The sequence below is a fragment of the Pelophylax lessonae genome (genome assembly GCF_965119305.1).
Source record: "Pelophylax lessonae genome assembly, chromosome: 5".
In the NCBI taxonomy this organism is placed as follows: Eukaryota; Metazoa; Chordata; class Amphibia; order Anura; family Ranidae; genus Pelophylax; species Pelophylax lessonae.
Genome location: NC_138772.1, coordinates 203,242,473 through 203,255,557, shown reverse-complemented (window position 1 = coordinate 203,255,557; position 13,085 = coordinate 203,242,473). Strand labels below are relative to the sequence as shown.

The following is a 13,085-nucleotide window of genomic DNA, read 5'->3' as shown; positions in this document are numbered from 1 at the left end:
AACACTCAGAAAAGATGATTAAAAGTTCAGACAAGGTTGTTCTTTGAGATGTCCCCAGGATAGTGCTAGGAAGGCTTAAAGTTTGTATAACCAATAAAGGTGGTTTGAAATAGTTTTGTAATATAAATATTGTGGATTTTTTTGAAAAAAATGTATACAGCTCAATACATGCATCTCTGAAATCAAATAGTGTTTTCAAACAGATTACTGGTAAAGTGAATGCATAGTCTTCAAAATTAGTTTTAAATATTTATGAAAAAGAGATCAGCCCAAGATAGGGTTGGTTTACACTATGAATCGCACAGTACCACACGGGGATACGGGTGCAGTGCGATTTTAGCCTGTTTATTTGAGTGGGCTGAAATCACAACAGACAACACTAAAAGTAGTGCATGCACCACTTTAAAAAAAAAAAACACTGCAACCAGATCACATGGTACCACTGTGTCATGCGATCTGGTGCAGGCAAACGCACTGCGTTTGCGACCTGTGTTTGGGGTGTCATTAAGTTAACACTGACATCCACTGCAGATTGCAAGTGCATTGCATTTTAAACAAGGTGCGGGAAGCGCGCACAAAAAGTGGGTTTTCAGCACCACGTTGTGGTGTGAACTGGCACTTAGAGTAAATACGCTTTTGTCGAGGAAAAAAAAACAATCCTCTCTGGGCGATCAATCTACATCTATATTGCAATGATTGTAACAAACTTTTTTGCAGATTCCTTACCTGCTTTTGCTCTAAAAAAAAAAACGTTTTGCTGGGTTATGTCAATGTGCAAAGTGGATCTGAATGAGAGTGAGTTTTTCATTACTAATCGTCTGATGCACTTGATGTGTTATAAAGAGGATGCTCTAAAATCTGATTTGTTTCTATGTGCAGACTTCTGGTAAAATCAGTGAGCCAATCACACAAGCAGGAAATTACATTTCTTATAGTAATCCTATAAGCACATCCCACTCTGTGAGTAATTTTTTAGCAAGCAATGCAGAGTAACATAAGAACAAATGGGAGGATGATCTGTGCTATACTCCAATATATGAAATTCACCAGTAAGTAAATTTTGCAGTACAGGACACACGCTGGATATTTATAGACTGTAGGATGTCCCCAAGCTGTGAAGCAGTGATGGGTGGTCAAACAATTTCATAATAATGTTCCTCAACATAACATTGCAAAGAGTTTAAATATATCATCGCCTACAGTACAAAATATCAAAAGATTTACAGGATCTGGAGAAATCTCTATGTACAAGTTCTGGATTGGATGGACATGATTTTCTGACCCTCAAACAGCACTGCAAAAAAACAAGCATAATTCTGTGATGGACATCACTGCATTGGCCCAAGAATACTTCAAAAAATCACTGTCTATAAACACGGTTTGCCGTGCCATCCAAGAATGAAAGTTAAATCATGTGAAGAAGCCATATCTGAACATGATCCAGAAATGCTGCCATCTTCTCTGGGCCAAAGGCTATTTAAAATGGTTTGTTGCAAAGTGGAAAACTGTTTGGTGGTCAGACAAATCAAGATTTGACATTCTTTTCGGCAACCATGGGTGCTGCATCCTCCAGACTAAAGAGAAGGGGATCCTTCCAGCTTGTTATCAGTGCTAAGTTAAAAAGCCTGCATTTACAATGGCAAGCCTGCATTAGTGCGTATGGAATGGGCAGCTTTCACATCTGGATAGGCACTATCAATGCTGAAAGATATATCCAGGTTTTAGAGAAGCATATGCTCAGGCACGAATGGGACAAACATTTCTCTCCCAAAACACCAGAAACTGATGCCCTCAGTTTCCAGATATTTACAGAGTGTTGTTAAAAGAAAGGGGGATGGTACACTGTGGTAAACATGGCCCTGTCCCAACTTTCTTTTTTAAATTGGGATTGTACTTTGCTGCTCTCCCCTCTCTCTTTCTTCATTTTCATCACCCTTTTGTTTCCCCTTTTTTCCTTCACTTCTCTTTCATATTTTCCCACAGTATTTTTTTTTTTTTTTTAACTTGATCTTCCCTCCTCCTTTACCTTTCCCAGACTGAAACCTTCTTTACTCCACCAATTGTCTCTTATTTTTACCATCCCCACCCTACAATCCTTGAGATCACAAATAGAAAAAACTAGACCTCAGTATAGTCAACAGTGACCCTGGGATCACTGACCACGGAGGAAAAATGGGAATGCTTTAGGAACATATTAAACAAATGCATCTTGCAGTGCATTCCTATGGGAAATAAATTTAGAAGAGACAAAGCCAAACCTGGCTGGCTAATCCGTAACGTTAAAAAAATTATTAGGGGAAAAAAAATGGCCTTCAAGAAATATAAATCAGAGGGCACAGTATCGGCTTTCGAGCAATACAAGGAGGCAAATAAGAAAAGTAAATATGAAATCAAAATGGCTAAAATCAACTTTGAGAGACAAATAGCGGAGGATAGTAAAAAGAACCCAAAGAAATTCTTTAAATATATCAACAGCAAAAAAGCTAGGTTAGAGCATATTGCACACATAATTAACGATGATGGGAGGATGGTTACAGAGGACACTGAAAAAGCAACCATGCTGAACGCTTTTTTCTCGTCAGTCTTTACACAGGAAAAGGAGGGGTACATGGATCACGACTATATGGTTAGTAGTAATACACAGGACTTGCCACTATGGCTAACAGAGGGTGAAATCAGGGAAAGGCTGGATGAAATTAACGCAAACAAATCACCAGGCCCGGATGGCATACATCCGAAAGTACTCAAAGAACTCAGTAAGATTATATCTAGACCACTGTTCTGTTCCTGATCTTTGCTCACAGTATTATGACAATAAATGTACCAGGAGATTGGAGGAAAGCCAACGTGATACCGATATTCAAAAAGGGGCAGAGGCATATCCCGGGAAATTATAGGCCTTACAGTTTGACAATGATAGTATGTAAACTTCTGGAGGGGATGATAAGGGACTATCGTAGAGACTATATATATCGTATATATACATGTATATGTATGTATATGTACATGTACATGTATATGTATATATATATATATATATATATATATATACATATCTATATATTTACACACGTATATACGTGTATATATATATCGTAGAGACTATATCGTAGAGTTTGCTAAAGACAACATCATCAGCAGTAATCAGCACGGGTTTACAAATGGGCGTTCTTGTCAAACCAATCTCTTAACATTCTACGAGGAGGTGAGCTGTGAGCTAGATAGGGGCAGACCAGTTGATGTGGTGTACCTGGATTTCGCTAAGGCGTTTGATACAGTTCCCCACAAGCGCTTAATTTATAAAATAAGGTCTGCAGGTATCGACCGCAGGGTTTGCTCTTGGATACGGAACTGGCTAAAAGGGCATGTCCAAAGGGTGGTAATAAACAGCGCATACTCAGACTGGTCTGAGGTGGTAAGCGGGGTCCCCCAAGGCTCAGTCCTGGGACCAACCTTGTTCAATATATTCATAAACAGCATTAAGGACGGGATCAGTAGTTCGATATCAGTTTTTGCAGATGACACAAAACTGGACAGGGCAGTAACTGCACAGCATGAAGCAGATATCCTACAGAATGGACAAAATAACAGAGTGGGCAACGACATGGCAATTTAGGTTTAATGTGGAGAAGTGTAAGGTTTTGCACTTGGGGACTAAAAACATAAAAGCACAATACACGTTAGGGGGGGAACCCTTGGGTGAATCAAAAATGGAGAAAGATCTGGGAGTCTTGGTAGATGATAGACTAGGCAATAGCATGCAATGTCAAGCGGCAGCTGCCAAAGCCAGCAGAATATTAGCATGCATAAAGAAAGGGATGTATTCCAGAGATAAGACTATAATCCTTCCACTTTATAAAACTCTGGTCCGACTGAATATGGAGTATTCTGTCCAGTTCTGGTGGCCAGTCCTCAGGAGGGATGTGTTGGAGCTGGAGAGAGTCCAGAGAAGGGCAACTAAACTAATTAGGGGATTGGAGGACCTTAATTATGAAGAGCGTCTGCAATCGCTTGATTTATTTAAACCAGCTATTCAGTCGAAGGGATTGCATGAGGACTCGAGGGCATACAATGCAATTAGAGGAGAAGCGTTTTAACCTCAGGCAACGTGGGGGGTTCTTTACTGTTAGGGCTACAAGATTGTGGAATTCTCTACCACAAGAGGTGGTTTCTGCGGGAAGTATGGTGGCTTTCAAAAGACTCTTAGACGTACATCTCAAGGATCAGAACATTCAGGGGTATGTGAGATGATTACAGCCACACACACCTACACAGGTTGAACTGGATGGACTATTGTCTTTATTTAACCTCACCTACTATGTAACAGGGTCTCTAAAATGGTTACGTTCAAAGACTACATAGCTTCTACACAGATTAGGAAAAATACAAAAATGATTTATTAAATATTGTTTAACCAATCATAGTATAACACAAATTACCAAGAAATTTGGTTAAAATACCCTTCACCACACCCACAAATAAAATGAAGACAACGTTGTCTTGTACTATACTGCTCAAAAAAATTAAAGGAACACTTTGAAAACTTCAGATCTCAATGTGGAAAAATATTATGCTGGATATCTATACTGATATGGACTGGGTAATGTGTTAGGATTGAAAGGATGCCATATCGTTTGATGGAAATAAAAGTTATCACCCTACAGAGGGCTGAATTCAAAAAAATCAAAGTGAAAAAATGGTGCAGCAGGCTGGTTCATTTTGCTGAAATTTCATTGCAGCAAATAAAAATTGTACTCAGTAGTTTGCATGGCCCCCATGTGCTTGTATGCATGCCTGACAATGTTGACATGACAACAACAGATGGTGTTCTAGGGTATATTGCTCCCCGATTTTCCAAACAACTGAATCACCCAAGTGCTCACTCCGATAGGGCTACTAGGCATGCCGCTCTCCTCAGGCAGGGGACTCCAAACAGAAGTGCATGTGAAAGAGAAAAGGAGGCGCAAACACCTAGTGCACTACCCTTGGACACCAAAAAAACTTTTTATTAAAATGCCAAAAACATACTCACAGACATGAAGAGCAAAAATAGCATTAAATGAGTCCACACATATGGAAGTAATCGTCCCTGTAGTTGGACAGCTGACGCGTTTCAGGAGACACACTCCCTTCCTCATAGCTCCCGAAACACGTCAGCGGTCCAACTACAGGGACGATTACTTCCACATGTGTGGACTCTTTTAATGCAATTTTTGCTCTTCATGTCTGTGAGTATGTTTTTGGCATTTTAATAAAAAGTTTTTTTGGTGTCCAAGGATAATGCACTAGGTGTTTGCGCCTCCTTTACTCTTTCACATGCATATATTGCTCCCAGATCTGGACCAGGGCATCGCTGAGCTCCTGAAGAGAATGAGGTACAATCTGGTGGCGTCAGATGGACCAAAACATAATTTCCCGCGGTGTTCTATTGGTTTAGGTCAGGCGAGCGTGGGTGCCGTTCAGTGGTATCAATACCTTCATCCTACAGGAATTGGCTGCATACTCTCACCACATGAGGCTGGGCATTGTCGTTCACCAGGAGGAACCCAAGATCCACTTCACCAGCCTAGTGCCTGACAATGGGTCCAAGGATTTCATCTCGATACCTGATGGCAGTCAGGGTGCCATTGTCTAGCCTCTAGATGTCTGTGCTTCCCTCCATGGATATGCCTCCCCAGACCATAACTGACCCACCACCAAACCCATCATGCTGAACGATGTTACAGGCAGCATAACAATCTCTGGGGCTTCTCCAGACCCTTTCACATCAGTCACATGTGCTCAGGGTGAACCTGCTCTCATCTGTGAAAAGCACAGGTGCCACTGAGGGACCTGCCATTTCTGGTGTTTATTGGCAAATGCCAATAAAGCTCCACGGTGCAGTGCAGTGAGCACAGGGCCCACTAGACAATGTCAGGCCACCCTCATGAAGTCTGTTGCTGAATGTTTGGTCAGAGACATTTACCCCAGTGGCCTGCCAGAGTTAATTTTTTAGGACTCCAGCAGTGCTTATCCAGTTCCTCCTTGCACAAAGGAGCAGATACAGGTCCTGCTGATGGGTTAAGGACCTTCTACGGCCCTGTCCAGCTCTCCTAGAGTAACTGCCTGTCTCCTGGAATCTCCTACCGGCTCTTGAGACTGTGGTGGGAGACACAGCAAACCTTCTGGCAATGGCATGTATTGATGTGCCATCCTGGAGCAGTTGGACTGCCTGTGCAACCTTTATAGGGTCCAGGTATCGCCTCATGCTACCAGCAGTGACACTGGCCCTAGCCAAATGCATAACTAGTAATAAACAGCCTAAAAAAAACATTCCTGTTTGGAGATTGTCTCATTGTTGCCCATCTAGAGCACTTGTTAATTTCATTAACAACAAAGCTTCTGAAACTGATTAACAACCCCCTCTGCTACTTAACTAACCAGATCAATATCCCAGGAGTTTTATTGACTTGATGCTATACTCTGATTGAAAAGTGTTCCTTTAATTTTTTTGAGCATTGTATATACACTGAAGCTGGATAGCTCCATGGCCAAGGGTGCTTTCACACAGCCATCATCAGAAAAAAACAGATAAATACTTATTCAGGCTACATAAGGCCCCTTTTATGTGGGCTTTCTGATCAGGTCCGCCTGTCAGTTTTTCAGGCGGACCTGATCGGATGCTCCATGTACCCCCATGGAGCAGCAGATATCAGCGGTGACATCTCCACTGACACCCGCTGCTGTCCGATCCGATGTGGTCCGTGAAATTCAGATGGATGAAAACCCTATTTTCCATCCGTCTGGAGCAGGTACTCCCAAACTAGGGCCCTCCAGCTGTTGCAGAACTACACATCCCATGAGGCATTGTAAAACTCTGACATTCACAGACATTACTAGGCATGATGGTAATTGTAGTTCCTGAACAACTGAAGGGCCATAGTTTGAAGACCCCTGGTCTGGAGGACAGGCAGTCCATTTTCATCCGATCTCCCATAGAGAGCAGGGATCTGACAGCTCTCTCTCTGCAAAGTAAGCGGAGATGGAGCTGTCATCCACCTGCTCAGCGGGGATCGGCGGATCAATCCCGGCTGAGCACAACAGAAAGCCCGTGTGAAAGGACCCTAAGCTTGCAAATCCGTCTTCAGTTCAGTTCAGTTTACATTTGTTTTTGTATCATTTCTTTCATGTTCATGTTCTTTTTTTTTTTTTATTATTTAAGAAACTAGTCATAGGTGACAAAAGTATAGGCAAAAATATGTTTCTTTCCTAGAAACAGACATATATGGACAACATCCATTTACATCTTTTTAGGTCTAGAAAAATGGAAAAGTACACAGACCTTTTCAGATTTTTTTTCTTCTCAAGAGGTTTGACAAAGAATGAGGTCCTTCAAAATGAATAGCCATGCCCACTGCTCAACCTGCATGTGATTTCATACAGGAGATTCCCTGCAACACACTGTTCCTGTGTACAGAGCTCTGGTTTGTCCTCTAGCTGCAGCTATTCCTCCATCTAATAGCACTGCTATCCAGGACTAAGTGTGAATTCAGAGATTTATGGACATAAACCGTTTTTTTCTGATGGACTTGATGTCTGTTTAATATTCCACAAGTTCTTTTATTTACATCATTTACATTTTTATAGGCACAAGTATTTTGATTGTGTTAAAAATGTTTTTTTTTTTTCAAACCAAACTAAGCAAACAAAATTAAGTAGGAAGAAAACAAAAATCAAATCTAATGAGGAACCACAAGGAATAGTACTAGAAGGATTCAATTATATAAAAACTGTAGTTAGGGATCCCAAATGCTTCAAATACTGAAAAAAAAAATAAATCAAACTGCAGTGTATCAAATAGAGATGTCTTTACCATGCACTTTAAATGAATCAGATAGTGACTTAGGTAACCACATGTAGAAAAATGCTGGGCTACAGCAATATGGAGAAGGAGACATTACCTTTTATTCTTCTCTCCCTCTGCTGAGATACTGATGTTATGCTGCATCATTCTCCTCCAAGAAGCAGGAAAAGAGCTAAAGCCAAGCAAGTCCTAGACTTCTATGTATTTATTGTTTATTTATTACAGGTACTTAATATATAGCAGTGTCAAGGTACGGAGCGCTTATATTGTACATTCACCTTCAGGTTAACTGGGACTGTCATTAAGTGCACCAAAACTCTTAAAAGGCTCCAAGGATAGCAAGCAGAAGAATATCTCAAAAGACTTCCCCTCTCATAATAATTATTCTGTAAGCTCCCTTTATCCCCCTGCCCCCTCCACTAAGTCAGTCTAGGACTGGCATTGCCGCCATAAATACATTCTGGCACTATAGTTACAGCACTCGGTAGTTTAAACTTTACTACTGCTCACTGCTGCACTTGAGGTGGCCTTGCTACGGTTTATGCTGATCTTGATGCCAAATGCCATCCTATGCCTAGTGCTTACTGGTAATCACTTTGTATGCCACATTTTGTTACTACCATTGTTAATCCATTTTATGCCTGCCTAGTTACCAACCATACTGGGTAGCCATATATTAGGTTTGCCTTTACTACCTGGTTTGTTGCCTGTTTTCTTCATTATAGCACTACTATTGGGTACTAAGTGTTACTTCCAGTAAATTCCTGTGATATTGTACTATTTGGACACTCAACCTTGTGTGTTAGAGGGCCTGAGGTTCTTGAGAATGTCAAGCCAAAGAACAGAGGATCCATCCGATTCAGGACTCGTACAGGGGTAGCGCTGCATATACTCCAGCCAATCAAATAGATCACTTTCATTTCTATACAGCTTGTGGAAAATTCTGTTTTCACAATGGGGGAACAATATTTACACCAAAAACGTGTAATGTCTAAAACTGACAATAGATGGATCCCTGCTGATCAGTCTAAATTTCAATCCACGTGTGTTTTATTTTTTTCTTGACAGATCCTTAGATTGATTTTTGTTGAACTGGCTTGTTGGAAATTTGCACTCAATCAGCGGCTGCAACTAATGGGCTGCAGCAGACAGCTGATCAGTGTATTCTGACAGTGGAGAGTCCTGCTGTCAGAATAAAATGTCTCATAAGTACTCTATCAACTTTGATTGTGTGGTTGGAGGAATTTTTTTTTAGACCGCTGGCTGAAAAAAAAAACATCCATTTATGGCCAATCTTAGACGGTTGCCCTACAGGTGGTGTTTCTGAAATCTCCTCTGCTTCTACAAGTTTATTTTCCGAAAAGTTAAAAGTCCAAAGACTGCAATTATGCTACAAATGTTTCAGAATATAAGAATAAAAAGAAACGTGGCCACGACAAAAATAGAGGATGCAGGGAAAGTGACAAGAGGAAAAGCAAGACAACGAACAAGGTCACCAACACAATAAAATGTTTTTAATTCATGCAATTACACTTTAACTTCAGATGAATCTGCCCTTTTAAAGGGGGGGTTTAGCGTTTTGTCCTTCACCGCCAGCCAATCAAATTTTCTATTGATTTATACACCTATATCTTGAAAATGAACTCAACAACAAATTTTTGGCAATGAAAACTTTAATAACAAAACTGAAGAGACTTCTGATATTTGAATTATTCCAATAGATAATGATAGTGGGCTCCATTCACGAAGTGGTATCTACTACAATATTTTGCAATAAAATACCGCTTAGCAATTTTTTTTTTTTTTTTAATGTTTGCAATTCACTAAAAAATTGCTACTAAAATACTGCATGCACTATTTTATGAAGTATTGCAGTATTTTAGTAGTGAAAACGTGCAGTACTTTAACGCCCGCAGTAGCTGTCATCCTTAGCAAGCAATAAATAGCTGGTTGTGTAGGAGTGGGCAGCCGCCGCGTCCTTAACAACCATGACTCATCTGCTGTCAGTGGGGTTCACCGCTGACAGCAGAATGTAAACGAAAGAATTGCTGGCATATAAAAGTTAAAGAAAACAAATAGCGTAACCCCCCCCCCCCTCACCCATTCCAGGCCCTTCGGATCTGATATAACTTTAAGGGGAACCCCATGCCAAAATTTAGGAAAACAAATGACGTGGGATCCCCCCAAAATCAATACCAAACCCTTATCTGAGCATGCAGCCCGGCAGACCAGAAATAGGGGGAGACAAGTGAGCCTCTCCCCTCTCTCCTGAACCATACCAGGTTACACGCCCTTAACATAGGAGGGTGGCAGGGTTTTGGAACAGGGCCCACCCCCCAAGGCAACTTGTCCCTATGTTGATGAGAACGAGGGCCTCTTCCCCACAATATAGAACTCAGAGAGGAAGTGTAAGTATAACCCCATAACAAGCCTCCACACAGTGTGCTTCATCTCTTGTAACCAAAAAAGAGAATGAGGGCCTCTTCCCCACAATATAGAACTCAGAGAGGAAGTGTAAGTATAACCCCATAACAAGCCTCCACACAGTGTGCTTCATCTCTTGTAACCAAATGTTTTTCAGACATACCCGTGTATAGTGTCTCCCAGGTGCACACAAGTGTAGGGCCAACAGGAGCAATGTTCATTAAAACGTATGTGTATATGTATGACCAATACTCGGTCTAAGTGTGTGAAGATTGCTTCAAAATGTCAGACTAATTTTAGCTGTAAATAGCTGTATCGATAAGGGGTGTAGAACAGTGGTAAGTATCCTCCCTCAATGATATGGTTAGCTTCAGCATAGATAGTCCAATATCAAACTTAGCAGCGGATGTTAAGATTTGGGCAGAGATGACTCTGACGATCATGCAGTTAACCATGACTTCTGCAATTGCCAGTGTTCAGAGGTACACCTCACAGTTCTTCAGGGGTTTTCCCAGCCTCCAATCCAGCCCATAACAGGGCAATGGTTACTTACTGTTCACCGTGGCTCAGTCTGTGCCAGATGGATCTGCTGGTGCAATCAATCTCCTGGTTCTGTGTGGTTACTGCTGGGCTGTCAGCTCATATGGATAGGTGTAGCTCTCTAGTATAGCAGTAATGCTGTCAGCCTCACCACATGCATCACTGTCAGGAAAGCTCTGGCAGAGGATTAGTTAAACCCACAGGCTAATCCTGGCTCCACCCTTCTCATCAAGGAACAGCACTATTTAAGCTGGATCAGCACACAGGTTCAGTGCTGTCTCGTCTTCAGATTTCCCCTGTTTGTTCCTGCATCTGCTACCTGTCTCCTGTGAAATACCAACCCGGCTTGCTTTTGACCACCCCTGCCTTCTGCCTGCATCGACCTCGGCTTGACCTTGACCCTCCTTCTGCTCCAACGATTTAATCTGATCTGCTCTTCCTGTGTATGACCCGGCTTGTTTAACTCTTGTGGAGATATCTTCTGGAAGGGGCAGCTCATCCTATTCTTATTTTTACAGATCATAAGAACCTGGAATACTTAAGGACAGCAAAACGCCTGAGGCCACGTCAAGCTAGGTGGGCATTGTTCTTTGCGAGATTCTGCTTTCACATAACCTACAGACCTGGGTCAAAAAATACTAAACCAGATGCCCTATCCCGAATGTTCGCAGAATCTGAAGAAGCTGATCTCCCGGACACCATTCTATCTCCCGGAAACTTCCTCCTGTTGCAGGAAGACTTAATTTCTCGAATCAAGCACTCTTCTGTGGGAATTCCCTTTCTCCCTGAGACACCTTTACAAACCAGGGATGGTCTATTATGGCACCAGGACAAGATCTTTGTACCTGAAGGTGTACGCATTTCTGTTCTGAACCTGTGCCACGATAATGCTTTGGCAGGACATTTTGGGGCCAGCAAAACAGCCGAATTAATACTCCGTACATTTTGGTGGCCCCATTTACAGGAAGACTGTAGGAAATATGTGGGGGCATGCACCACATGTATCCGGAACAAAAGCAGCAGGACGAAAGCATGGGGTTTGCTCAAACCACTGCCCATCCCAGACAGACCTTGGAAAATGGTGTCAATGGACTTTATAGTGGAACTTCCCCCTTCTGAGGGGTGTACAGCCATTTTTGTAGTCGTCGACCGGCTCTCTAAAATGGCACACTTCTTACCCATGAAAGGCACCCCTTCTGCGTTGGAAACAGCACAAGTGTTCATTAAAGAAATTGCGAGGCTTCATGGAGTCCCGAATAATATTGTATCTGATCGAGGGGTACAATTCACCTCAAGATTCTGGAAAGCTCTAGCTGAGGCCCTGAAGATTGAGTTATCCTTTTCCTCAGCCTACCATCCTCAAACAAATGGACAGACGGAAAGGACAAACCAGACTCTGGAACAATACTTACGGTGCTTTTCCTCCTTCTCTCAAGATCACTGGGTAAAACTGCTGCCATTAGCCGAGTTTGCATACAACAATACTAAACACTCAGCTACCCAGCAAGCTCCTTTTTTTGCTAACTATGGTTTTCATCCATCTTTTCTTCCCAATTCTATCCCTGAATGTCCCGTTCCAGCTGTGATGGAAACAGTAACCTTCCTCGAGGCTAACAATAAATTGTTACAGGAAGCAATTACCAAGGCACAGGAATACAGTAAAAGAAACTTTGACAAGAAAAGACGTGGGGAGTTAATCCTGGAACCTGGCGATCAGGTATGGTTATCCACAGTTAACCTGAAATTAGCCTGTCCTTCAAGGAAATTGGGACCTAGATTTGTAGGACCATTCCCAGTAAAAAGGAGAATTAACAACATAGCCTATGAATTGGAACTACCAGCTTCCTTTAAAATCCACCCGGTTTTTCATGTCACCCTGCTAAAACCTGCCACCCCTGATCCTTTTCCTGAGCGAAATACAGGTCCCCCCGAGCCAGTAATTGTGGACGGTTAAGAGGAATTTGAGGTCGAAGCAATTATGGGTTGCAGGAAAAGGAGGAATCAGGTACAGTACCTGATTAAATGGAAGGGGTATGGTCCTGAAGACAATTCCCGGGAACCTGAAGAAAACATCCATGCCAAAAGACTCATACAGGCTTTCAACCGGGCCCACCCAACAAGAATGGCCCAGTTGGGCATCCGGAGGCTGCCCATTGGGGGGGGGACATGTCAGGAAAGCTCTGGCAGAGGATTAGTTAAACCCACAGGCTAATCCTGGCTCCACCCTTCTCATCAAGGAACAGCACTATTTAAGCTGGATCAGCACACAGGTTCAGTG

At 42.1% G+C, this 13,085-nt stretch overlaps 1 protein-coding gene across 1 annotated transcript in view; it reads right to left on the bottom strand.

The window, feature by feature from the left end:
* SUGCT (succinyl-CoA:glutarate-CoA transferase) overlaps positions 1–13,085 on the bottom strand; it is a 1,523,809-nt gene that overhangs the window by 892,600 nt on the left and 618,124 nt on the right. The window lies entirely within an intron of this gene.